We start from the raw sequence: 27,747 nt of genomic DNA, 5'->3' as shown, positions 1-27,747 counted from the left end.
AGCCTACAGAAGGGGGTCTTCCTCCTTGTCAGAATACAGTGGAACCCCTTGACTGGAGAACCTGCAGAAGACTTGACTCATGCAAGTGCCTTGAAAGACCATGCTATCTCCCTCTTACCTCCCTCCCTGCACTCCACCTCCCCTCCTAATAACCAGACCAATAATCTCAGCATTGACTGACTGGGGATATGCGAGGCCGAGTAAGGAGGAGAGACGAAACACAGAAGGAGTTATGGCCAAGGTAGTATGCTTGGGACTGATTGCTGGAGTTGCTGACTCAGGAGAGTAGAACATACAATTAAGTAAGGGAGAGTTTGAAATGGAAATAATCTCTTGTGAAATAAGATTTAATAGATCACAAAGGATCCCAGAGACTGTGCTGATATAGTGCTGGGAATGCTCCTAGAAGCTTGGAAAAAGTGATGGCCACACTAAGTGGAGAAGTACCAGAACTGGCATGGCAATGTCAGGTGGTAGAGGAAAGGATCAAAAGGCACAAAGAACTGGGCATGCGAAGATGGAAATACTACTTAAACCTAAAAACTGCTACCAGCCAAATATATTCTCCATTCTGCGGGAAGGCAAGGGGCACCAGCATCACTGAGCAGCTTATTGGTGGCTGTCCTCTTCCCCAGCTTAGGTCAGGGGTGGTGGCAGAGATGCTGTTATAGAACTAGGCTCTCTGAGAACAAAGAGGGATTATAGTTAGCAGTCTTTATACATCAGAAGCAAGGTACGTACAATTACCACAACTAGCAACAAGCTCGGAGTGGTGCCAAGGGAGGTCTGACTTGCAGGGCACTATGGGATGGTTAATTACCAGGAGCAGGCAGGGCTGCTGCTGCACAATGGGGTCAGGGAAGAATATGGTTGATGTTCAGTATACCCACTGGTGTGTCTCTGGTGCTTCCATGTCCAGTTTTAACAATCAGTGGACAAGTGCAGGACTATGGCCTGAGAAGGCCATGATAACCAGGGACTCACGTCCCTTAGGGATGAGAGTCTGGATTTTCCCACCAGACAAGCCACCTACACCGGTGGAGGTAGTGGAGGTAGGGGATGGTAGGGGATGATGAGTACTAGGTATGTGGAGGTAGTGGAGGTAGGGGATGATGAGTACTAGGTATGGCCTCCTAAGTACATTGTGTCCATTCCGTGTGGAGGTAGAAGAGGTTTGATGAATATACATGGTATGTACATGGGCTCCTGGGTCGTGGCAAATAGTTTGACTGATTGGTGAGGGGGTCTAGAAGGAAGAGAAGTGGGAGACTGGCGACAAGGAAGGCTGGGGAAGACGTAAGTAGAAAGCCTGCAGGAATGCCACAAAGCATGTGTACCCTTGAGTCTCTTGTGACGGACCTCCACAGAAGAGGCTCTTCACAAACAGGTGAAGAGTTTGACCCATCCTGTGGATATTAATCAGCCTTTCTCCTTAGCCATCCTGATGGTTGCTGAATGACCCATGGATGTAGTGATCATAGTAGAAAGGATTGAGGCTGTACATGGCCCAACACCATGTGAGTCACGCTCATTAAATCTGAGCTAGCTTCTGCTACTGCTAAGTCCAACCCACTAGCTGCAGAGGTGGATGCTGAACCTTCAGCCTGCCACCATTCCTCAGAGAAGCCACATGGTGGTCGTTCAACCACATCTAACCCCTGACACCTGGGAGGGGGCAGCAGTTCATCTTACTGGAGTCAACACATACTTCGGATACAACACATACTTGCCTGTTTGAGTGCTTCTCCTAGCATTACCATCTGATCCATCAACACTGTAGCTCCCACGAATTGCCTCAGGCCACGGAACCCATTTTTTGACAAAAAAATAAAAATAGAAAAAGAACAGTGACTCATAGACTCATGACCAAAGGGTTACAAGTACTTTATCACCCAGTGGTAGCCTGCCTGCTTAAATGGTTGGACAGCCTATCGAAGGCTTGGGCGCGATCTCTTGTACTGTTGGAGCACTGTATTCTGGGGAGTAGTAGATGTATCCAGCCACCGGCTGGTATATGCTACTTGATCTCCAGTAGCTAGAGTATATGGGTCCATGAAGGTTGGAAGTAAGGGTGTCTCTACTGACTGTCACACATGCACACACGTATACGATGAATATAATGACCATGCTGTAAAGCATACATTCAAAACCCTGGAGACTGCAAACATGCCTTCCATTTAAAGCAGTGTGTTACATTTATGCTGATTTAATCATTAACATTAGTAAGAGGCCAGTTATACTGTTCAAGAGTTAAGATGTTTTACGAGAAAATGACGAAAAGATACATGTAATCATTGCAATGCCAGTTTACCATCAGATAGGATGTGCAATAATCCCTTTAGCAAGCTTAAGCTTTTACATATTAATGGCAGTATTGGAGAGCAGGAAGATGCCTTTTACGGCACTGCTGAGGTCCTTACAATAAAGAAATGCCTTTGCTACTTGGCCCTATTACTGGAATGTGCTGGGAGAATAATGCTGTTTCGTGGGCTCGTCCCTCCCCATGACTGGGGCCTGGGGTGGTTTTTTAAAAGCAATGCTGTATAGCAATTAATAATGAGGAGGGGAAAAATTCATTTAGACGTTTGGCAACATCTTTGTGGCACTCAGTATGGGTCTCATATAGAGTAGATTTGCCCTGCAGAGAAACACTAGAAACGCTTTATTCTTAAACATACGATTAACCAGCTGCCAGAGACAATAAAACATTTAAAACTTCTATTCCAGGGACCAAGTCACCATCTATAGGTCTCAGAGCTACTAAAATGTATTTTCAAATGAGCTGCAGGGCACGATGCATGTTTCCTCATGCGTAAAACAAAGGCCTTGGGTTAGATTATGGCCCCGCCAGTCCCCTCCGGACTACAGTACTTCACGATGTAAAGGCAAATCAAATAGCAAAGAAAAGCAACCTGTTGACTTTGTGAATAAGAAACTAAAGAAAATAAATCAATAGTAAGTCAGAAGGAAAATGTCTTTCTTGGTTAAACATTGAAGGCTACTCTCATCCATTCTGAAAGAGAAGCTGAGGAAATATCTGGAGATATTCATTTCCTGGGTATCGCAATATACTGGACAAAGTATCTATCTTTTCTTTTGAGCTTGAAAGATTACAGAGATGACAACCCACATGTCAATCAAGAACGAAAAGGATAACTAAATGTGGACGTCTATTCAGCAATGACAATGAGCAAGGAACAACACAGGTGCATCTCATGAATACAACATCGTGAGAAAGAAAGCCACAAAAGAGCACCGACTGCACGATTCCACTTGTTACCGTTCAGAAACAGGATCACTGGACTCTATTGTTGAGGATGCAGACATAGGTGGTGAAATCGTAGGAGAGAAGTCAGGCCATAAGCATCGCACAGCTCAGGATGGAGGTGAGCGCTGGGAGGGGTGCAGGATGTGGTCACGGTTGGGAAAGGATCCATGGTGCTCCTCAAGGGCTCTTACATTCTTTTTCTTGACCTGGATGGCAATCACATGGCCTTTGCTTAATAATTGTTTGTGAAACCTTACAAATGTATTTTATGCCTTTTTCTGTGTATACGTTGTTTCACCATACAAAGTACAGAGGGAAATTTACTTAAGAACATTGTATGCATTACCCAGAACTATCTAATTTTAACATGCTGTCCTTTTAAAAATAAAATAAATGGGATCCTAGAGATACAAGTAGGGTTCCCTTATGCGTCCCCCTCTCCCCCTGCTCTGAGGCAACGATGACATGAAGTTGGTGCGTATTCTTCCTGTCCTTGTTTTTATAATTTTCTACACATGTGTTCCGTGAATAACATATTTCCTTGAGCATGTTTGAACTTTACATCAGTTCTGCCAACTTGCCTTTTGCACCCAGCCTTGTTTGTAAGATCTGTCCATGTTGGTCCACATAAAGGGGGCTCTGCTTCTCCATGCCGTTTCTTCATCAGCAAATAACAATAATAATAATGGGTTTTCATGAGGTTGAAGTGAGTTAATATTTATAAAGCATCTGGCCTACAGTAGGAGCTATATGTGCTTATATAAATGATCCAGGTAATTTATTAATTAACTAATCTAATTATCTAATTTTACCTGCTGCATAGAATGCCATCATTTCTTTGTCCGGTTATTTATCTCTTTTTTACTGATAGACATTTAGGGATTTCCAACATCTGGAATTACAAGCAAGGCTGTAATATAAATAACTGTATATTCCTGCCTTTTAAAAACATCCATTTGGCATCTCCCCCAGACCTTCACAGGCCAGTGTGTTTTCTGGCTCCGACTTTGACAAGAGTGGGAGGGAAGCCCCAGAACAGAGCAAGGCTTCACATCTTTGGAATTCAAGGGCGGTTGTGAAAGCCTAGGGTTTTTAAGAATGAAACTCAAAAGGAGCTGGGGGAGGAGAGGAATCACTGAGAACTGGGCGCTTAGTGTTACGTATTTTGTCTATGTTATCTCATTGACATAGACAACAAATAGTCTCTCCATTTTTCAGATGAGGAAACTGAGGCCTGACTAGTTTAGGCTGGGATAGAATAGAAAGGATAATTGAGCGGACCCCCAAAGCCTGTGTCTTGTAAAAATCCTATCGCACTTGAGCTGAGGCCCAGGTAGGGGTCCCCCCTCCCGATGACCTTGACCAGAATCTTTGCCTGACTCTGCCCTTTGCAAAGGCCCAAATGGTGCTGGGGGTGTGCAGGGGCTGGAGGGGGAGAGGAGACAGGGTGGGAGAATAGAAAGGGATATGCTACAGAGATGATTATGGAAAGTTGACAGCTGCCCAGCACACTGTGTCCCTGGCAACACCTGTTGAGTCTGCCACAGTGGTGGCGAGTCAGATGAAGAAAGACCGCTGTATACAGGCCAACAGCAGCAGGATGCTGTGCTGGGCTCACACTCCGCCAGCAGAAGACGTGCCAGCTTGCTGGCCCCCATTCAAATGGCTGGGTGTCGGCTGGGTCTGCCAGCAAATAAGCCCAGGGAATACATTTGCATTAACACCTCCCCCGGCTCCGGCCTCCCCTGTCCCTCCCCCGCTGCCCAGAACAGAGTTCCTCTTCCCAGAATGTCATCTTCAGGCTGCTTTTCAGAACCTGTATTTCAGTGGAACATGAGGTAAGCCAGATGCTGTCCTGAATTGCCTCGAAGGAAGCCAGCATCAGCAATCGAGAGCAAGACCAAAAAAAACTCCATTTCAGGTTTTTGGCAGTTGGCTAGAAAAATATGCTCGGTAATTTTAATTTTCGGTGTGCGTGTGAAAAGAAAGAAAAGATGGGGTTTTACATTTTATCTCATGCAAACATTATGCTCACGCAGACCCTTCCTTTATTCGGCACCTTGAAATTCGGGGGATTCTCGGCTAAGCGGGGAGAGTTTCCCAACTGCAGTGGGATGTTACAGGAAAGCTGCCTACGAAATTGCTTCCTAAGATGGAGAAGTGTTAGATATGTCTAATTTCTTCTTATCTTTTCTCAAGACTGGGAGGATACCCTTGAGGAATAAGAAGTCTCAGATCTGGATGAGGGAGTTTTTTCTCTGCACAGACCACTGTTCATGATTAAGAAAAGAGACCTATCCTATCTATCTATCTCTCTCTCTATTATGGCATGTATCGTTTTCATCCACTTCATGCCAGCATGCAGTAGAGGTGGTGAGAGCCGTAAAGCCTTAAGGAAGAGAGAAGCTTTGTGGATTATTGTTTTTTGATAGCCTTTCTCCCAGAGGTCTTAATGGGTAACTAGACCTCAAATGATGGAAATTACCCTGTTCTTTTTTCTGACCTTCACATCACACACATACACACGCACACGCACACACACACTCGCGCGCATGTACGTGTACGCACACTGCATTTCCTGATAAAGGTTTTCACTCCATTTCAGTGTGATGTTTGGGAAGGAGGATCATTAACACTCTTGATTCCGTTCCCTCTTAATGATGATAAATCTTTTTTGAGTAGCTTTTGGTTGAAATAATAAACTATGTCACAAATTCTCAGTGAGGCAACATGTTTTGAGTCAAAAATTTTATTTTAGGAATTTATTTCCCGGTTATACCTGCCTACATATATAAAGGCACATGTACAATGACATTCAATATGGCATTTTTCAAATACTAGCAAAAGACTGGGGGAACCAATCTGTAGGGCATATCTCATTGATAGTACATCTATAAAAAAGAGCACTATGGAAGTGTTAAGAAGCATGAATTAGCTCTATAGGCTAACTTTCAAGATACATCAAGGGCAAAAAACAAGATCTAGAATAATCTGTGTGATGTGCTACCATTTGTGTAAACATAGAAAGGAAATACACATATACGTATATATGCTTATCTGCACATAGACTACGTCCAGAAGGATAAATAAGAAGCACCTAACAGTGGCTACCTCTGGGAATGAGGGCCAAGTGATCTGATACACAAATTTTACTATGTATTGTTTTGTACTATTTTAATTTTTTGTTATTATGTACATGCACCACATTTTCAAAAGTATAAAAAATAAAGTAATAAACACTTCTCACTAAGCTCTCAGCTTGAGTACTAGATATTTAATTTCTAAATTCTTTTTGTTTTAAGCTGAGTGTGATGTCACGCACAACTACTTTGACCATTACTACAGATTTGTAACTTGATTAAATCTAACTGCCTAGTGACTAGTTAGAAAATATGATTCAATGTAGTCAAAAGATCTGTTGTCACTATAAATGATGAAGTTCTTTTTCTTCCTCAGTCACATAAATCAGCTCAGAATAATTGTTGCTCCCCATGAAATAAGATTGCTCTTAAGGACTTACCTGCCATAATTGTGCAATATTACTTGAGCACCCAACCCCTTATATCACATTTTGAAAGCATTTTGATGCTTTCAGTTTACATTCGTTCTTGTATATATATATTCACATGACCACATGACTCCATTTATAATAACGAATGAGAGGAACTGGTGAAAATGTTTCATGGATCCAAGAACATACTTGAAAAGTTCATCTATGTTCACATCAGAATGCTGTCTCTGTTCTCTCTTCTGTAAACAGTATGTCAAAGAAATACATTGAAAGAGAGGAAATTTTTGCCTATAGAGTTCATAAGATATAAACAATTTTTTTGTTTTATTTTTATTTTTATTTTTTAAGATTTTATTTATTTATTTGACAGAGAGAGCACAAGCAGGGTGAGTGGCAGGCAGAGGCAGAGGGAGAAGCAGGCTCCCCGCAGAGCAGGGGGAGCCCGATGCGGGACTCGATCCCAGGACCCCGGGACCATGACCTGAGCCGAAGGCAGTCGCTTAACCGACTGAGCCACCCAGGCGCCCAACAATTTTTTTGTTTTAGAGAGAAAGCGCAGGCGAGGTGCAGAGGGAGAGGGAGAGAATCTTAAGTAGGTTCCACACCCAGCGTGGAGCCCATCAAGAGCTTGATCTCATGACCTAGAAATCATGACCTGAGCCAAAATCGAGTCATTGCTTAACTGACTGAACCACCCAGAAACCCCAATATCGAAATTTTGATATTGCCCTTGAATAAAAGCACATTGAGCTTTATTAATTTATTGATTATTGCAGTATAGTTGATATACAATGTCATATTAGTTTGAAATGTACAACATAGTGGCTCGACCATTTCGTACATTACTCACCGTTCACCACGATAAGTGTAGTCGAGCTTTAAATCAGAGGTGGGTTTGTTCTCTGTAGGGAATTTGGAGTCAGAAAATCTGAGTTTTTGTCAAATTCACCTCCAGCCTCTTCCAGTCTCAATACAATAGAAAATGAGTGTGAGGGGCACCTCGGTGGCTCAATCGTTGGGCTCCGACTGGCCTTCGGCTCGGGTCATGATCCCAGGGTCCTGGGATCGAGCCCCACATCGGGCTCCCTGCTCTGTGGGAAGCCTGCTTCTCCCTCTCCCGCTCCCCCTGCTTGTGTTCCCTCTCTCGCTGTGTCTCCCTCCATCAAATAAATAAACAAAATCTTTAAAAAAGAAAAGAAAAGAAAACGAGTGTGATAGTACTCATCGTGCGGGGCTATTTGGAAGACCAATGAGCTCATAGGTAATGAAAGAGCACTTGGAAACTGTAATGCTCAATTAGTTATTTTTGTTAGATATCACACTCATTTGGGGTAAAAAAAAAAGTGGGTTTCTTTCAAAGTTCTTTGCTGAGTCTGGTTTCTGTACAATAGTTAGAATAAAAGATGTCAGTATCTCCAAGTTGATTTGCGTGTCTGCCATAGACTAAGGCAGCTTCCCCTAAGAGGACTGGTGTTGTGGCAGCATCCAACCTGAGTGAGCCTAGGATGAAACACGAGGCACACGTTTAAAGTAGATAACTCTTTTTTTTTTTTTATGTTATGTTAGTCACCATACAGTACATCATTAGTTTTTGATGTAGTGTTCCATGATTCATTGTTTGAATATAACACCTAGTGCTCCATGCAATACGTGCTCTCCTTAATACCCATAACTGGCCTCACCCATCCCCCACCCCCTCCCCTCTAAAACCCTCTAAAACCTCTAAAACAATTTTGTTTCTCAGAGTCCATCGGAGGTAAAATAGATAACTCTTAAAAAAAAAAATAGATAACTGGACCAAGCCCATTCTTGTGGTTTTATGTGTGCGTAAGAGCAGAATCCTGGAAAGCACAAATATGTTTTATGAGATGACAATTTTATGCTTACATAATCTTAAATTCATGCAAAGAATTTTGATTGAGACTCTTTGAGTAAGATATTAAGTGTGGTCCCTTGATCATGTTTCTTGTTTCTCAAAAACAAGAGATCAAGAGTTTTGACCTACTAAATACTACCCTTTATTTTCCCTTGTTTTGAATGCATTTTATTTGATACACTAATTCTTTCTCTGTATTTCTCTTCATTGATATACAGTATTTTTTACTGAGAATTCAACTTTAAAAGTAGCAGTTTTAAGTTGAAAGACAACTTTTAAGGCCGTATACCTCATCTTTCAGAACAATAGTTTACAAACATGTGTTTTTAAAGTGGCAAAACATTTTGTTCAAAGGAAATAATAGACAGATATCCAGAAATGCTAAAAAAAAAAGGGGGGGGGAGTGGGGCGTGGAACTAGAATGACTGAGTAAGAGAGAGAGAGAGAAGGAGTATGTGTGTGTGTGCACGCGCACGCACGGGTTAAAGATACGGAGTCCAACTTACTGAACTGCCCCTTCTCCAGTGCTCTTATGACAATTTCCATTAGTGGTCAGTGAAATCTAATAAGTATTCTCACGATCCCACATGGTCAGCCATGCTAAGGCTGACCTACAACAATGAGTCAGATCCATGTTCACCTCTCTCTTGCACAGTTACCAAAAAGAGCTGAGTGGAAGTTCAGAGGACAGAAATGGTTCCCCTAGGATTTCTCTTACAGCTATCTGGTTATTATGAGCCATGCCAGGATTACAGTTTAGGATTTGGAGACATTTATAATAGGAAATATGATAAGAGAACTTGCAATGGCTGGGTTGAGAGACGTGCTCACAGCAAAAAAGCGGGTTGCTTGGCAAAGAAGTTAATTTCTGAACTTCCGTGTACAAAGATGAAGTGAAAGTCACTCTGTATTGAAAAGCACCATGATGTGTTCAGTTTCTTCTGTAGCGAAAATAATATTTGTGTTGTATGTTTCAATTTTTATCTATGTGTGATTGTATAGTGACATTTTCTTTACCAGCCATGAGTCATCCAATTCCTCACCCTGGCATAAGTTAATAGATCTAATAGCTATTTATCCTAAAATGTATATTAAATTAAGGTTTTTATGGCCACACTCCTCTGCTCAAATAAATTCAAATGTGTATGGAATGAAAGGCAATTTACATATGGCATTGTTAGCCTCTGATATCTAGGAAAAGCATTGAAATACTTATTTCTTAAAAAGAAACCAAGAAAGATATTGAAAGTCTTTCCCATTTGTTAAAGGAAAAGCAGAGTTCACTTCGTCACTCTACGGCTAGAAGACCCTGTATGTCTTTTGGCATATTTAATATGAATAAAAAAAGATCAAGCAGCAACTTTTATTTAACATAGACTAGGTGTTGGGGATTATCTTTTATAAGCTTTTCAGCCTAGGAAAGCTTCATAAAAACTTCAGTTCAAAAATCTTCACTAACTAGTTACATCGTTGTTCTAATCATTCTGATCTTCTCACACTTATTACTTTTTATCTAATTATGTTTCACATCTTCTCTCTTTTGCTCTTGTTAATGTTTTGCTTCAAAAATTTAAGGTGTCTTACATGTGCATATTTTATCTCTAAAACCAGACCATAAATTTCACAAGGGTAGACCTCTTCAGTGTCCTCAAAGAATACCGATTTCAGGCTTCAGTACCAGATGATCTATTCAGGAAATGCATGTTTATTGCCACTTCCTACACTCTTACTTCTTCTTAACATGTGGTTGGTTTACACTCAAGGAAAACAAACTGATTTGTAGTCTGAATAAGCAATATTCAATAGGAAACTAAATAAGAAGCAAAATTATGTGTAAAAATAACATAAATTGCACATCGAGCAAAATGTAAGTGGTTTTGCATTATCCACTATCTGTGGTCCTTAAACAGAAAACATTATTATCTAATTAAAATTACATCCATTATGAAGAAACAATATTTCTAAATATGTTCCAAACACCCATGACTTCAGACATGTTCAGTGGTCTTGCATCATAAGAGAAATTGGTAAACCTTTATGCATTTTTGTAAAGTACATTAAATTATTCTTTTCTTTGTATTCTGGTAAATCCAGAGGGTTTTTAAGTGGGTAGGTGTGGTTTTACAATAGGCATTATCTGGGGGTGCCTGGGTGGTGCAGTCAGTTAAGCGTCTGCCTTCAGCTTAGGTCATGATCTCAGGGTCCTGGGATGGAGCCCCACATTGGGGTCCCTGCTTGGCAGGGAGTCTGCTTCTCCCTCTCCCTCTGCCGCTCTCCCTCCTCACCGCTGGTGCTTTCTCCCTCTCTCTCTAAAATAAATAAAATCTTAAAAAAAAAAAAAGAATAGGCATTATCTGTGGTTGTTATTTTTAATTTATATTTTTGGTACTCTTACATGTGGCCATAATATATAAAGGAAGTTGTTCTGGGGTTTAAAACCAAGAGGAGGAATTCTGCCTTCCATTGTTGAAGTAGATCACATCTTGCAGTCACCACCAGTCTTCCTTATCCTCCCCCTTAGCAGCAGACATCAACAAGGATGTACAATGTTCAGGACAGTCAGACCTGAGTTTGGATCCCATGCTACCCAGCTAAGTGATCACATAACATTGGGCAAGTTTCTTAAATTCTTCAATCCTCAATTTCTTCATCTATAAAGTAAGGTTAATAAAGATCATGAAGATTAAATAAGATAATGAGTGCCCAATACTTAGTACAGTTGCAGGTCCACATTAAGTCCTTGAGAAATGTCAGATATTCTGATTAGCAGATGCTCCTCTAAGTTGTAATTTAACTTCCAGAAAGGACAGCTCTGCTCTCCGACTCCAGGCCACTTCTCTGGACACAGGTCATGGAAAGTGTGCTTCACAGGAATAGTGGCCATATTTGGTCAAGTCTCCTATTCTCTTTACCTTCATGTAGGTGGGAGACCCAATGTAGATCTGCAAGTGAATGTAAGCCAATGTCGAGGTAGGATGTACTTGCAAAGTTGGACGCATTTGCAAAAAAGTAAATCTTACAGTGGACTGTGTTTGAGTACCACTGGCCTTTAATGAGAAGTTCGTTGTAAATGTGATGCTTGGGTCCCAAGCCATAGAACTTTCTTAGAAGTCAGATCATTTTACACCAATGGGCTTTGATGCTTACCCCTTTAGGTGGTGTCTGAAGTACATTTTCTTACTCTGAATGCTACACTCTTCTCAGATTTCTCTACTAAGATCTCCATGATACTCTCAGCTTGCTCCACACCCTCTAGCCCCTCTCCCAATTCCAGAGATGTTTCCATTTGGCTGGAGGATGTGTCCAGTCCTCTCCCAGGGCATCAAACGAAACCACATGAACTGAAGCTCTCACAGATGTATCTTCAAATCAGTGGGATTGAGAACCTCTCTAGCACCACATCTTTTGTTGAAAACCCAAATCACTGTGATGGCGGTCCCACAGTCAGTCTGTCAGCAGGCAGATCTGACTACCAAGAAACAAAAAGTGTTAAGTGATTTAGAGCAGTACAGAGAAAGAACCTAAAAATGGAGCCCAGTGTTTCTCAATCCTCCTGTCCTCCTAAGCTGTTATTCTTTAGCCCTAATTTCAACACTAAACTTCAAGTATTGAGAAAGTCTTTCTTTGCTGCTCAGGTTGCTGCTCCTCCTCTTCCTCAAAGTTAAAATTATTTTATTCATTTATTTTATTTCTGAAAATTAAAGTACAGAGAAGAAATAATTTATAAATAAATCTGCCTCATGGAAATAACAACTGTTGACTTAGTGACATGTTTTCTATCCGTATTTTTAAGTAAGGAAAAAAAGTCACTATTTTTACAAAAAAATGAAACACATATATAGAAAAGAAGCAGACATTGAAGAATAATGCTGAATATTTAAAATCACCTCAAATTCAATCACCCCAAAATAACATTAACGTTACATTAGATGAATATATTTTCAGATGTCTTTCTGTGTATACACATACATGACATGGGAAGACAGACAGAGACCCAGAGAGAGAAATGCTTTTATAAAACAGGGACCATAGTCTAGAATTTATTTTTAATAAAGCAAAACCAAAATAGGTGCAATTTTCCTTTAATTTAACGGAAGAAAAAAGAAAAAAGAAACTTCAGGCATTTTTGAATTTTAACTCAATATTTTTCATGATAAGGATTTGTGTTTTCTGAATGATACCTTTAAGTTTAAGAAAAAAATTATGACAAACTTTGAATTAGAGTTATATCTGTTTCAATATGGTTGAGCCGTTCTGTGAAATAAGAGAATATTAGAACTCAGTGCTTTCTTTTCACTTTGTAATTTTTGTTATTATTTGTACAAAACCCATATTTATAATACTGAGATTACGATCTTTAAAAACGTATCATACTAGTTCATTTAATACATTTAAGTGAATATGATGCTCACGGCCGGCCCTTTTCAACAGCCTCTTCATTCTAAGTTACGAATCTTGATTAATCTCGGAATAAGATGAATTTTATTCTCAGTAGTTTTTTCAAGAAAGGTGTATGGATGCTCTAATTCTGAGGGTTTTTCTGTTGTTTGTTTTCAGTTTAAGAATATCTAGCTGTAGGGCGCCTGGGTGGCTCAGTTGGTTAAGCAACTGCCTTCGGCTCAGGTCATGATCCTGGAGTCCCTGGATCGAGTCCCGCATCGAGTCCCGCATCTAGTCCCGCATCGGGCTCCCTGCTCGGCAGGGAGTCTGCTTCTCCTTCTGACCCTCCCCCCTCTCATTTGCTCTCTCTCTCAAATAAATAAATAAAATCTTTAAAAAAAAAAAAAAGAATATCTAGCTGTAGCTTTCCTACAAGAACAACATTTGCCTTGTTGGATATGATTTTCTTGGATCACATTTTCTTTTCTTCACAATTCTGAGCTGCACATGTGGATTTGCGTAACTGCCACCACAGCTGACACAGAGAACTATGCCATCTCTACACAGACCTCCTTCTTGCCACTGCTTTATAGTCATGCCCACTCCCTTCCTCACCACTGCCCCTAACCCCTGACAGCCCCTGATCTGTTCTCCATTTCTGTAGCTTTGACATGTTGAGAGTGTTATATAAATGGAATCATACAGGGAGCGCCTGAGTGGCAAAGTCAGTTAAGCGTCAGACTCCTGGTTTTGCTCTGGTCGTGATCTCAGGGTTGTGAGATCAAGCCCCCCATAGGGCTCCGGGCTCAGTGCGAAGTCTACTTGGAGTTTCTGTCTCGCTCTGCCCCCCTTTTTAAAAATAAATAAATAAATCTTTTTTTAAAAAGCTGGGGCGTCTGGGTGGTGTAGTTGGTTAAGCACCCGACTCTTGATTTGGGGTCAGGCTGTCATCCCAGGGTCGTGGGATGGAGCCCCCGTGCCATGCTCTGTGCAAGTCTGCTTGGGATTCTCTCTCTCTCCTTCTCCCTCTGTCCCTCCCCCCACCCTTGCACGTGTGCTGTCTCTCTCTCAAAATAAATTAATAAATAAAATCTTAAAAAAAAAAGGGAACAGACTCATACAGTATGTGAATTTTGAGACTGACTTTTTTCTGCTCAGTATAATGCCTTTGAGATCCAGTTAGGATGTTTTCTGTATGTGTGGTGGACTTTCATTGGTTTCCCTCCTCCTCCTTCCACTAAGAGCACATGAATTTTCCTTTAGATGATCTTCCTCCATTCTCAATGCACTCACCCCCACCCCGCCCCCCCACACACACATACAACCCCAGTCTCCTGGGTTTGATGATCAAAACCTGTTCTCAACTGTCTCTCAGAGAGAGGGAGGGGCAGAGGCCGGCTTGGAGACAGGTATTATACTCATTACAGCACACAGTGTTAAGTCTTCTAGTAGTGACAGTGTAGAGAAAGAGGGTGAAAATAATAAAATTCTGACAAGGAATTTGGAAAGCCTTCTCAGAGGAGGAGATATTTGGGTTGACTCTTGAAGGCTGAATAATATTTTTCTAGCAGAGAAAGTGGAGAGGGCAATAATAAATCATTATCATTGCCAGTGAAAGATTAAGAACAGATACCCAAACCCATATGTTGAAAGACAGAAAAATACATGGAGATTATGTGTACCATTATCTGAAAATACCCCTGCAAGTAAGAACTCAGAGAACAAAAAATCTATGAACTAAGCATTTATTACTAGTCAATTTAGAAGGATAATTATTTAACTAAGATCTCTGCTTTATTAAAGGCTATTGACAAATGAAATTGTGTTTATATTTGAAAAGTGTGTGCAAACTTTATGAAACATACATAATTATATTAAGAAGTTCAAATTAGAAAAAAGATATTTCATTAAAACATAAAGATTTATTTAAAGAAGGGGAAGTATAAAGAGAAGGCTAATTAATGAATTTATCAACTTGTCATTCTGACCAGTTTGATCTTTAGACACGTTCGGTCCACCATACTTCTTTCCCTCCATCAATCTTGATATATGAATGGAAACGTCGTAGAGAGGGATTACAACAATCACTCGGCAAAATAGTAATAGGAATCTCTCAGCACATTGACTGACATTCTTTTGCTCAATTGCTAAAGAATAGCTTTGGATTGACCCACTCCACATTCAGTCCCCCTTTTGTGTGCTTTCTGAACTGCAGAAGCTAGAAAGCTGAAAACTACATTTCCTACACCCCCTTCCAGCTAAGTCCTCCGATGTACTTTGGTTTCACCAATCAGATATGTTTGCCAAAGACACGAATATAGAACTGAGTTAAGAAGAATTAACAGGTCTGCTGCTTTGGGCTGTTCTAGAAACTCAGCCTAGAATCTGTTTCTTTGGCGATCACATCCATTCCATAAATGACGCTGTATGATGTAATAAATTCACTGCTGCCTCAGTGAACCAGAGTAGATTCTGTTCTCTGTATAACTAAACCTTGACTAATATTGCCACCTTTGGTCTAAGTTTCTGGATTTGATTTTTGTGTAAATATATATGAACCGTTTAGGTGTGGATTTATGTACTAAAACTAGAATTTAGTGCTCGGCACCCAAGTTTTTATTTTAAAATAAAATGTATTGCTTTTATCTTTGTTCAAAATGGAAGTCATTTTGTAGCTTTAATTCAGATTATAAATGAACTTGTGCCCATAATAAATGCATTCGATAATAGAGCAGTAAGAAAGAAAACAAGTTTATTTACTTTATCTGAGATAATCTCCATTCTTTTTCTGTATTGGGACATATAACGCACTTACAAAATCAAGAACATAACAAAAATATTGCTCTGTAATATGCTTTTCACATGATATCTTGTGAACATATTTTCATATCAAATCTGTATCACTGTTTTTAAATTCTTAGTAGAGATTGTATATATCTTCCACGTATTTTTTAAAGATTTTATTTATTTTATTTATTTTTTTAAATTTATTTATTTTATTTTATTTATTTGACAGAGAGACACAGCGAGAGAGGGAACACAAGCAGGGGGAGTGGGAAAGGGAGAAGCAGGCTTTCTATGGAGTAGGGAGCCCGGTGCGGGGCTCGATCCCAGGACCCTGGGACCATGACCTGAGCCGAAGGCAGATGCTTAACAACTGAGCCACCCAGGCACCCTCTTCCACGTATTTTTATAACCCATTCCCTGTTTTGAATATCCAGGTTGTTTTAAATTTTCCGTTGTTACAAACAAAGCCAAAATTAAAATTTTTCATTTCCTCTCTACTTATTTCCTCAATGTAAATTTGTAGGAGAGGAATTTCTAAGTCCATTGTAAAGATTACTATTTTTTTTTTTAAAGATTTTATTTATTTATTTGACAGAGAGAGACACAGCGAGAGAGGGAACACAAGCAGGGGGAGTGGGAGAGAGAGAAGCAGGCTTCCCGCCGAGCAGGGAGCCCAATGCGGGGCTCGATCCCAGGACCCTGGGAGCATGACCTGAGCTGAAGGCAGACGCGTAACGACTGAGCCACCCAGGTGCCCCCATTGTAAAAATTATTGATATGTATTGCCAGATTGCCCTTTATACAAAATGTATCAATTTCCAAGGTCACGGGCAGCTCTACTAGTGCCTATTACTTTGCATGTCACCAACCCTGGGTGCAAACGGTCTGACCATCCGACAGGGAAAACCAAATCTCACTTTATTTTGTTGCTTTCATCCTCTCTTCTTTCTTCTCATTAAAAAAAAGGGAGAGATAGAGAAAACCCCCCAAACCCTATAGTTTTTAGTTGTATATATATTTTTTTCTTTCTCCCTACAATCGTTTTATTGTTTGGGCTTCTGTGGTTCAGGATTCTTATGCAGATGTTACTTATCGTGATGGTAAATGTAAATACGCGTTTAAAAGCTTCAAGTGTTCTGAACTATGGTTTCCAAAGCAAACGCTGAATCAGAAGGCACATTTCATGTAGCATTGGCCACAGTGACACTCTAGGACGGAGAAGCCCAGTGTCACAGCTTTAACCACTCAGGCTTGTGGAGGACAGCCCCTTGGCAATCTGTATATGGTTCTGTGGTGGAAGCTATCACAGCTTATTTGATTGCTACCTCTGGATACACGGAGTCTCTCTTCAAACAGCCACAGGGCTCATTGCTATTATTAATCTGTCTCTGTTGCCAGATTCATAGCTTCAGAGTAAGAAAATATTATCTGAGCAAATATTTAAGCAGAATTCTCTACACTGTTATGCTTCATTAAAGAACAGTTTTCACTCAGTTTGTTCTGGAGTAAAGTGAAATGCTCCGAATCAATACACTCTCCAGTTTGCCCCAACCCTTTCCCTCCCCCACCCACAGTAGGAAGACAAGGGCTTCTCAGGAAGAAAAGCTTGATGAGGATGAGCCCTTCTCTCCTATTCATGCCCTTCTACCAGAATTCAGTCTGCTGGGGGGAAAACATGGTGACGGAAATGGAGAAAATAAAGGGTGTTTGTCTGCACCCTCGTGCAAAGTGGTTAAAAACCACTGACATTCTTCTGCCAATCGCGGGCTGACACATGTGCTTTGCATCGGCCCCTTCAACATTATCCTCCTTGTGGGTTTTCCTATGCAGCAAAAGCTTTCAGGTATGTGGCTGGTTTGGAAAGCATAAAAACGTGTCATCTGCACAGTATCCTAAAGTAGTATGGTGTCAGGACTCCTATCCTAAGATATTATAGGGTCTTCCCTACCCCGTTCTGTTTCAGCTGCCCCCTTCCTACTCCCCTATTGAATATACATGCTAGAGAGAGCACCAGGGAAAAGTGACATTGTAAAAGAAAACCGAACAAACAAACGAAAAAACCCCCCCAAAACACTAGACATTGAAATTATTGATCTGGACAAGTAGTGTTTGTACAACAAACTGGTGTGATTTATCAAACACGAACACAAAACCTGGAAAGAGGTGTTCCTAAAATGTCTAATCACTAATATTTTTGAGGGTATTGGGGCACTTGTCTTTCTTGGTGTGGTTCACACTGGCCTAGGTGATTGATGGAAATTTTTGTTTTCTCTTAAAAGCAGCTGTTTGCACAACAGTGTCTTTCAGCTGGTGGTGTTCACATCGATAACTACCCATTCACGTTATTGTTGATAATAACCTTATGAGTGGGAGAAATGCCCATGAGCTTATGGAGAGACTTGGAAAGGTGAACTTTTCAAACTCCATTTGATAAATCTCAGATCAGGAAAATATGGAGCCAATAAGCCAGATTCCTTTTTTTTTTTAATGTTTCAAGTTTTTATTTAAATTCTAGTTCAGGGCGCCTGGGCGGCTCAGTTGGTTAAGCGACTGCCTTCGGCTCAGGTCATGATCCTGGAGTCCCTGGATCGAGTCCCGCATCGGGCTCCCTGCTCAGCAGGGAGTCTGCTTCTCCCTCTGACCCTCCCCCCTCTCATGTGCTCTCTCGCTCTCATTCTCTCTCTCAAATAAATAAATAAAATCTTAAAAAAAAAAAAATTCTAGTTCAGATTCCCTTTCTCTTAAGAACTTTCTCCCTTCTGTTTTTATATCCATGCCCCCTGAAAAATGGTTGGTGGTGGCTCTTCCCACCTTATTTTCTATTAAAGCTTTGTGGAATAAAGCTTTGGAGCCATGGAGTCTATACTCTCAATGTCTTCAGGCAGATGAATCCGTTCTATTATTTCGTAACTGCAAAAAAGTTGTGGCGTGTCTGTGTAATGGACTGTTTGCGAAGCCGTCAAGAGTTGGTCTGTACGGTTGTTTTTTCAACACCTGTAAAGAAGGAAAACCACAGTTTATTGTTTTGGATCACAAAGTTGTATTTAGAATTACAGATTAAAATATCAAACTTTTATCTTATATTTAAAAATAGCCATTTTATTATATTAAGAAAAAAACATCTAGCCCTATCTTGTTATTTCTTTATCACAAAGAAGAGAGAAGTGAAATCCGTATTTAAAAGGCTGTGGAACATTGTGCATTTAAAGTACTCAGCAAGTTATTCCCTAAAGCACTCCATATGATGTGTAAATCTTTTGATCTTTCACAAAATGCATGAATACTATAAAGAATAATGAGTACAAGCCTGGAAAATACAATATTGACTGTCAATGTAGTGCACTTAGCGACAATTATTATTTGCGTGGCTTTTGCAACATCACTGGAGGGGATACTTCCGTGAATATGTTAAGTACATGCTGGTGTCTGCTAAAGAAGATTTAATTTTATAAGAAAGAATTCTTTTTCCCTTTCCCCTTCCACTGGTTAATTTTTTTTTTTTTTTGAAACCATTTTCTCAAGACAGAAAGAATCTCTGGGAAAGGATGGAATTGACTAGAATTTAAAAAGAGAAGCCCTACTACCCTGTTGTTATTAATTACCATATGATGGATAAAGGAACTTGGCTTTGGAAAGTATCACTCTATGATACCCTGCAGAAAGAATATTTAAGTCATGGTAAGTTGTTCTTTTTAGAAATCTTTATTTAAAACTTAGTTTAGCAATGTGAATGAAATGTCTTCAAGTTTAGTTTAGAGAATGGTTTAATTGGCATTTCTGAACATTTTAGAAATTACCAATTCTGTTTGAACTTGGTCAGCAGGACTTATTTGAGACAAACAAATAAGCCACAATCTTTTTTTTTTTTAAAGATTTATTTATTTGGGGGAGGGGGCGGCGATGAGAGAGGCCGAGGGAGAGGGAGAGAGAATCTCAAACAGATTTCCTGTCGAGCATGGAGCCTGAGGCAGGGCTCTATCTCAGGACCCTGAGACCATGACCTGAGCCGAAATCAAGGGCTGGACCCCCAAACAACTGAGCCACCCAGGCATTCCAAGCCACAATCTTTTTTATGTATCAGTTAAAAATTTGATATTTGAATTCACTTGGTTTTAGTCAAAGTAATGAGCTATTTTTTGTTGTGGCTAGCTGTGTTTGCAATGTGATAGGATCTGGTTAATCAATCCAGTCCTAAAAATGCAGAGCTGCTGGCTAAGGACAAATGACTCACTGGTAGAAGCAATATGCCACAAGATTTGGAGGTAGTTCGTGCACAAATGGGAATAAAAATTGATTCCCATGTTGAGGTATGTGATTCCCAAGATGTTAGTGTCTCAACATACACAGAGACATGAATGCAAAGAACTCTACTTGAATGCATAGCTGTATTAAACCTTTTAAACTTAAGTTTTTAAGAGTATATGAATAAATTTTGATTCTAAAATTTGTTTGGAAATGCAAAGAACCAAGAATATCTAATAGGATTTTGATAAGGAAGTACAAATTTGGAGGACTTTGCTATCTGATTTTGTGACTTATTTTAAAGCTACAGTAATCAAGATAATATGGTGTTGGCATATGGACAGATAAATAGGCAATAGTACAGAATAGAGAGCCCCATGTTTACAATCATTTGATAAAGGTACCTAAGTAGTCCAATAGGGAAAGGAAATCTTTTCAACAAATGCTGGAACAACTGGATATCCATTTGGGGGATGGGGGTGGAAACTTGATCCCATATCACGTTCTACATAAAAATCAATTCAAGATGGATCACACACATAAAAGTAAAAGCTAGAACTCTAAAGATTTTTGAAGAAAGTATAAGATAATATTTTTGTGATCTCAGGGTAGGCAGGAGCTTCTTAGGACACAGAAAGCTTGCAGATGCCAGACTCTGGGCCTTCTTTGCCTCCATAATCACGGGAACCAATTCCTGTAATAAATCTCCTTTTATATATACCTTATTATATATATATGTACAGATATTTATGAGTTATACATGGATATATATGTGTATGTGTGTATATATATTATACTATATATTTTATACTACACACATACATACACATAAAATTATATGTATATATTCCATTGGTTCTCTCTCTCTGGGGAATCTGGATTAATAGAGCCACTTTGAGTAATCACATCTTCAGCAGCATGTTCATTTGTTCATTCATTCAGGGAACATGCATCAAACCTGCTATGTGCCAAGTTCTAAAGTAGATCTGAGATACCAAGATGATTGCAAAATAATTCCACTCCTCAAGGAATTTGCAGTTAGTTTGGGAAAACAGAAAACGATGTAAAGAAGTAATTGCTCTACAGTGAGATAACCACTATAAAGACAGACGTGCACAGCACCAACATGGTGTGAGGCAGGGTGTGACCAACCTTGTCTAGAGAGACGCAGGCAGGGTAGTCAAGAGAAGGAGAGCATGAGCTAGGTCATGGGCCAACAGAGTGGAGAGAAACATTCCTGGCAATGCCCATTACGTGGGCAATGTCATCCATGCTTGAGACACGAAGACCTGCAGCTCACTTTATCTGGAGGAAGGCTGGCAGCAAGAACTGCTTCCAGGGCCATGATTGAAGATGAGCACCAGGAGGGCTCGTGTGCCTTGCTGAGAGCTTTGGGCTTTACTCTATGGGGAATTCCTAGGTTTTCTTAAGCAAAGGACCATCAGAGTGAGAAATGTTCATATTAGAAAGATTGCCCTGGTGGCACGATGAGAGTGAACTAAAGGTGAGATGCTAACGAACCAGGATCCAGAGTCTGATTCAGAAACAGACAAATGACTTGATGTGTGGTGATAAGGAGGAAGGGACAGAGTTGACACTTAAAAGGTGGAATCAGCAAGAATTTGTGAAGGAAGAGATTTAGAAGGAGGGGCTGATGGAGAAGGAGGAGTGAAGGCTTCCCCCTAGGTTTCTGATTTGGGTAGATAATGCTACTATTGACTAAATAGGAAATAGAGAGGAGGAGCACTTATGAAGAGAGTTCTTGAAGCTAAGTTTTGGTTATTTTGACTTTGAAATTTCTGTGGGAGGTACAGCTGGAAATAGTCAACTGACAGTTGTGTGGGCAGGTTATAAGCATGAATACAACCCCCCAGGGTGAGTGTATAAATCAGTAAAAGATTAAAAGTTCAAATCCTTAGAAACACCAACATGTGAGAGTGGGATAGATGGCAGGAGGTGGGGGTCCGATTCCAGAGAAGCTGCTTAGGAAGGAGCAGTGCCCCAGATACAAGGGGGCTGTGTCCCAGCTAAATCTGCGTGGGTGGCTGGATCCTTGCGGAAGCTCCAGCCTCTCTCAGTCGAACCTAGGAGCACAGAGAAAACAGAAATATGAAGCTTCAAGGCAGAAGCCACATGACTGGGGTTTAGCTTCTAGGTTTAGTTGCCATAATCATGCAAATTCTATTTTTTAAAAAAAGTCCGATCACAAGACCCTGCCGCTGGATCTCATAATGGGGACACAGGGTCAGCAGTACACATCAGCCCTTCGAGCATTCCAGTAGTTCTAGGACATTTGTGAGTGGGGTTGCACCCATACACTGTGCTGGCCCCAAAGTCAGAGAGGAAGAGACAATTTAAGGGATATTTGTACCAAACCCCATGAATATTTAGAAAGATAAAAATGGATCTATTGTGGGGCATCTGGGTGGCACAGTCAGTTAGGTGCCCGACTCTTGATTTTGGCTAAGGTCATGATCTCAGGGTCATGGAATTGAGCCACGCATCAGGCTCTGCACTCAGTGGGGAGTCTTCTTGAGATTCTCCCCCTCTCCCTCTGCCCCTCCCCCTGCTCTCTCTCTCTCTCTCTCTAAAATAAATAAATAAGGCTTTTAAGAAAAAAATAGATCTATTGCTACAACCTCAGGGCCCGAGAAAACTGTCATGCTGATTTGCTCTGTTTCTTTTAAAAAATGCCTCATTATTGCAGCAAATGGGCCATCATAAGCTCTTTCTAGTATTAGCAAGATGCAGAACACTTTCCTGAAGAATTACAAAGAAATATATTTCTATAGCTCACAGTGTTTTCAGGAATCACCTTTCTTTGGGAAAGATGTCTTCTTATTTTGAGTGACAACTCAGAATTATACCAACAAATACTACTGTTCACTTCAGCAACCAAACAGATGGATACCCATATCCACCCACTGGAAAATCAAAAAGACCAAGATCCAAATTTCTCTGTTTTTTTTGTTTGATTGTTTGAGTTTATTTTTTTATTTTGTTATTTTTATTATTATTTGCTGTTGTTGATGATTCTAATGCCATTTGAACCTGAATTTAGAAGTCCTCAACAAAAAAGTGCATGAAAAACAACAAATGAACGTTCCTGGATAATTGATCCTATTTTAACTTAGCCAATAGCTACAATGTTACTTGGAAATAATTATTTTATTCAAATTCTAGTTTGAGTGAACAATCTTTGAAAAAAGACCAGATGTTGAAAAGTTGAGAGTAAGAGTTGTGATTTGGACTTTGTCAAGGAAAATATTCTGGATAAGTCCAAGTTTTGCTTACTCAAACAGAACAATTAAGGAAACGTGATATTCCAGCTTGAAAGCAGTTACACTTTGATCTAACCTCATCCTTTCTGATATATTTAAGAAGTTCAGCTGATTAGACAAGAGTTTTAATTAGGGTGGAGGTAAAGTTGCTGTAACAAAAGAACTTAAACACAATGTCTTAAGGAAGATAGTTCTAGGTAGAATATTCCAAGGTGGTGGGTAAGTTATACACCACCTGGTCTTTCAGGAACCTGTCTTGTTGATCTGCCATCCCTTAGAGCATTGTCCTTGTCCATATAATCAAAGCTGGCTTTGATTAATCAAAGCATGGACATGGTCACATACATGCCCCAGCTTACGATAATAGGGAAGATAGGTGCACAGGGACATGTGCCTCATCTTTAAAGTTGGAGGTCCCAGAAGTTGTACACATCCCATTGCCTGAACTTAGTCATGTAGCCACATTCGGTTGCAAGGGAGGCTGAAAATGTAGTGTCTAGCTGGGCATCCAATTGCCTAGTTTAAACTCTAGTGCTGGGGAAGGAAGGGAGAACAGACTTTGACAGACAACCAGGAGTTTCATGATCTTTGTGAGACACAGTGATAGAAACATGACAATACTGAGCTTGGAAGCTTAGCCTCAAAAGGCAGGACTTAGGGCTCAAACAGTGGTTAAAATGTACTAAAGATCATATTGTAGAATAAGGGAAATGAATGCATTCTATTCCAAATGGATATTTTTGGGAGAAGCAGTAATGCAGAAAGATAGTAAAAGGCCCAGAGCTTAAATAAACACATTTGAATAGGAGGTGATGTGTTGTAAGACAAATGAAAATCAGTTGATTTACCAGGCCTCTATCCAAATGAAAATAAGGTCACCCCTGATTCTGAGAAGTTCATATAGGAAAGGGAAAGAATTCTAATTAGGATTAAGAACATTATCTCTCTCCAAATGTCTGCAAGCATAGAATACTGGTTCCGTCCATGGCTATACCTATAATTTTGCAATATGACTTTTTTTTAAAGGAGGAGACAATTTGGTAAACTGATAACTAATTTAGATAATGCTAATTGTATTGGGTGGAAGATGATTAGGAAAGTTATAAAAGAAACCTCAAGTGTGCTCTTCATGGGATCTTATTGAAAACATAATATTGTGTAAAGCTGTTCTCCCTTCGACAAAAGAGAGATGATTCCTGGATGGGCTTGTATTATATACAAAATCAGAAGAGGAGGAGCTGGGGGCAGGAGTGGAGGGCATAGTGGTTATGCTGATTTTAGTATACTTTGGAATCCCTCTTTAATTCCCTTCTGTGAATGGTCCATGCGCATACGCTCACACGTGACTTAACCGTATAACGCTGTTACTTGGCTTTATAATCACAGACCATACTTTGCATGTGGATTACCAGTACACATTTACTTCCCTCTCAGTTAAATGCAAATCGCCTTGGTTATTAAGTAAACCCTCTCTATTTTAGCTGTGCACACAACTTACTATCTTAGAACATTGTGGAACTCCTATAGTTCTTCCTATGGATTGGTTGCTATCACTGAATCAGGTTTTGGAGACTTAGTCAAATATTTGTTTCCCATTTTAAGTAAACATAGTGTGCTAATCTACACAAGTATGGTGTCCTGTATAAAGCCTGTTTAGTATTATTTGGAGTCATCGTATTTTCTTCATGCCATATGCTAGTCAACAGGAAAGATACGGTAACTATCCCGTGAGTGCTCAATCAAGCAAAAGGCATGGCCTTTATGATGCAACTAACATCCTTCCACTTCTGTAGTACAAGTTCAGGCAACCCCTCTGGGCTTGTTATTTTCTGTCCTACCCACCCGCCCCCCCGCCCCCCGCACCTGCTGATTCATTCTCCACTCTTCTAGGCCTTGCTTTGTGCCGTGGGAGGATGACCCTTGTGGACCACATCTCCTGAGCTCCCTTGCTGGTGGACTTATGATTAGATTTGGCCAATATCTGGAGATCAGAGGGTGAGTGTAAAGGTTTGGGGGTAGTTCTTCCTGGATCCCTCCTTCCTTCCATGCTCTATTTCAGGCAACATCTGGTTCCCTCCATGACCACAGCTTCCACTGGGTGGCTCTTCTTTGATCTTTCGTCTCTCATTGTGGTCCACTAACCTGATCTCTTCTCCTTGTCCCTTCAGTTTAGAGGTAGTAACAGCTTCCCACTGTAGTTAGTTCCTGGGTACCTCAGTATCTGTTGCTCATTCTCTCAAAGTAGCCCACACCTCCACAAGTAACACTTTCTTAAAGTTTCTTCATTTGAACCACATGGGGTGAATTCTTTCCCGGCCACAACCATGGCAAGGAAGGTAGCTGAGAAGTCTTTGTGTTGATCTACATTCAACAAATTCTGGGGAGAGCTATCCATGCCTACTCTGTCTAGTTTCCTTCCTTTACTTTTCTCTTGAACTCATTCCAACAAGTCATTGCCCTTGTCAAAGTCACCAGTGTTAATAATGATAATCCATGGGTCAGTTCTTAGCCCTCATCTTATTTGATCTTTCAGTAGCCCTGGATATAGCTGATCATTCTCTCCTCATTGAAATGTTTTCTTCACTTGCCTTCCTGGACATCATGTTCTACCAACTTTTCTGACAGTTCATTAGCCAGTCTTTCTCAGTCTCCTTTACTGGTTCCTTCTTGTGACAGAGCCTGGATGGGCTCTGTGCTAAATGGGGAGTCTGCTTGGGATTCTCTCTCCCTCTCCCTCTGCCCCTCCACCTGCTCTCTAAATAAAAAATAAATAAATAAATAAATAAATAAATAAATAAATAAATAAAATCTTTAAAAAATATCCAGTGTTTTTCCCCTTTTCACCATCTCCACAGAGATCATGCTGGTCTACTAGCTGTGCCTGAAATGCTGTTCTTCCTGCTTCTGCCCTTGCCCTTTCCAGTCTGTCATGAACCTAGTCAACAAAAGGATTCCGTTAGAATGAAAGTCACATCATGTCATTCCTCTACTCAAAACCTTTGGGTTTTGCATCCCACTCTCCACAAACACAAGAGTCTTATAATGGCTTGCAAGTCCTCTCATCAGGTGCCCGATCCTTCTTGGACTTCAGTTCCTACAGCTCTCCATCTCCACATTCCCGCCATGCTGGCCTCCTCACTGCCCCTTTGCGCAGTCCCACCTCAAAGCCTCTTTTCTTCCTGTTTCTACCCCCAGATGGTCCCAGGGCTTCCACCCATTTGCCTTCTTGACTCAGACAGCTTTTTAGTTCATGAGGTTTCCATGACCACCCATTTAAATTGCACCCTGTCTGCTCAAGCTCACTTTCCTCCTTTCTGGTTCAGTCTTCCTCCATAAGAGTTATCACCATGATGCTTACAATTCAGTCAATTAAATTGTCTTATTTCTTTGGGCTTCCCTCCCTAGGATTTAACTCAATGCAGGCGGGGATTTTTGTTTTCCTCCATGCTGTATTTCAGCTCCTGGAATAGGCCTGGCACACATAAGAGTGTTTGAGAAATACTGATGGAATGAATGAATGGGTGAGTGAATGAATTTTCTGCACTCCTTTTAAACCAGACAAGAATATCCAAGTTTTAAAGTGCTTCTTAAAAAACAGACTGTAAGTGAAAGAAAGGAAGGACAAAGAAAGCAGGAAAGAGAAAGGCAGGGATGACTTTACGCTCTAACGGAAAATACGCTGCACCATTAGCAACCAGCATTTTCACAGCCCTCAAAATGGAATCTGTCCCAATAATCATGCTGACGGAGCCATTCGTAGGAGATTGGGGTCTTATGACTAGCATTCCGAGAACTCACGGCAAGCAGGCACTCCAAGCTAGCGCTGTTAGATTTAACATAACAATATGCTTAGCCAAGTGTGTTTTTATTTTATGTAATATGACCAAGTGGCTATAATTTTAACACGTTTTAAAATGTATTTAGATTTCTCTTTGTAAAAATATTTGGTATACATAATTTGGAAAATGTAGAAAAGAATAAAGGGAAAAGGAGTGACAAAGAAAGTTGGAAAGGGAGAAACAGCTATAGTCACAAAGATGTATGTAGTTACCATATTGATGCACAACCTCCCATCTTTTTTCTTCACATTTTTTTAAGTGATCTGTCTGGGGGCGCCCAGGTGGCTTAGTCGGTTAAGCATCTGCCTTCAGCTCAGGTCATGATCCCAGGGTCCTGGGATTGAGCTCCGCATAGGGCTCCCTGCTCAGCGGGGAGCCTGCTTCTCCCTCTGCCTCTCCTCCAGCTTGTGCTCTCTCTCTCTCTGTCAAATAAATAAATAAAATCTTTAAAATATATATATATAAGTGATCTGTCTGCTCAACGTGGGGCTCGAACTCACAACCCTGAGATCAAGAGTTGCATGCTCTACCGACTGAGCTCGCCAGGTGCCCCTTTCTTCCTT

General features: G+C 40.5%; 1 long non-coding RNA gene across 1 annotated transcript; it reads left to right on the top strand.

Moving 5' to 3' along the window:
• Window positions 1–1,475: 1,475 nt before the first annotated feature.
• Window positions 1,476–26,937, top strand: LOC123862444 (uncharacterized). Its single transcript, XR_006795221.2, has 4 exons — window positions 1,476–3,386; window positions 19,349–19,500; window positions 25,236–25,340; window positions 26,751–26,937. It is a non-coding gene; the product is annotated as an uncharacterized LOC123862444 (long non-coding RNA).
• Window positions 26,938–27,747: the final 810 nt, after the last annotated feature.

Source organism: Mirounga angustirostris, unplaced genomic scaffold (assembly GCF_029215605.1).
Source record: "Mirounga angustirostris isolate CCGP_5_RB_7025 unplaced genomic scaffold, mMirAng1.0.hap1 SCAF_9, whole genome shotgun sequence".
Classification (NCBI taxonomy): Eukaryota; Metazoa; Chordata; class Mammalia; order Carnivora; family Phocidae; genus Mirounga; species Mirounga angustirostris.
This window is presented reverse-complemented; position numbering and strand designations above follow the sequence as displayed.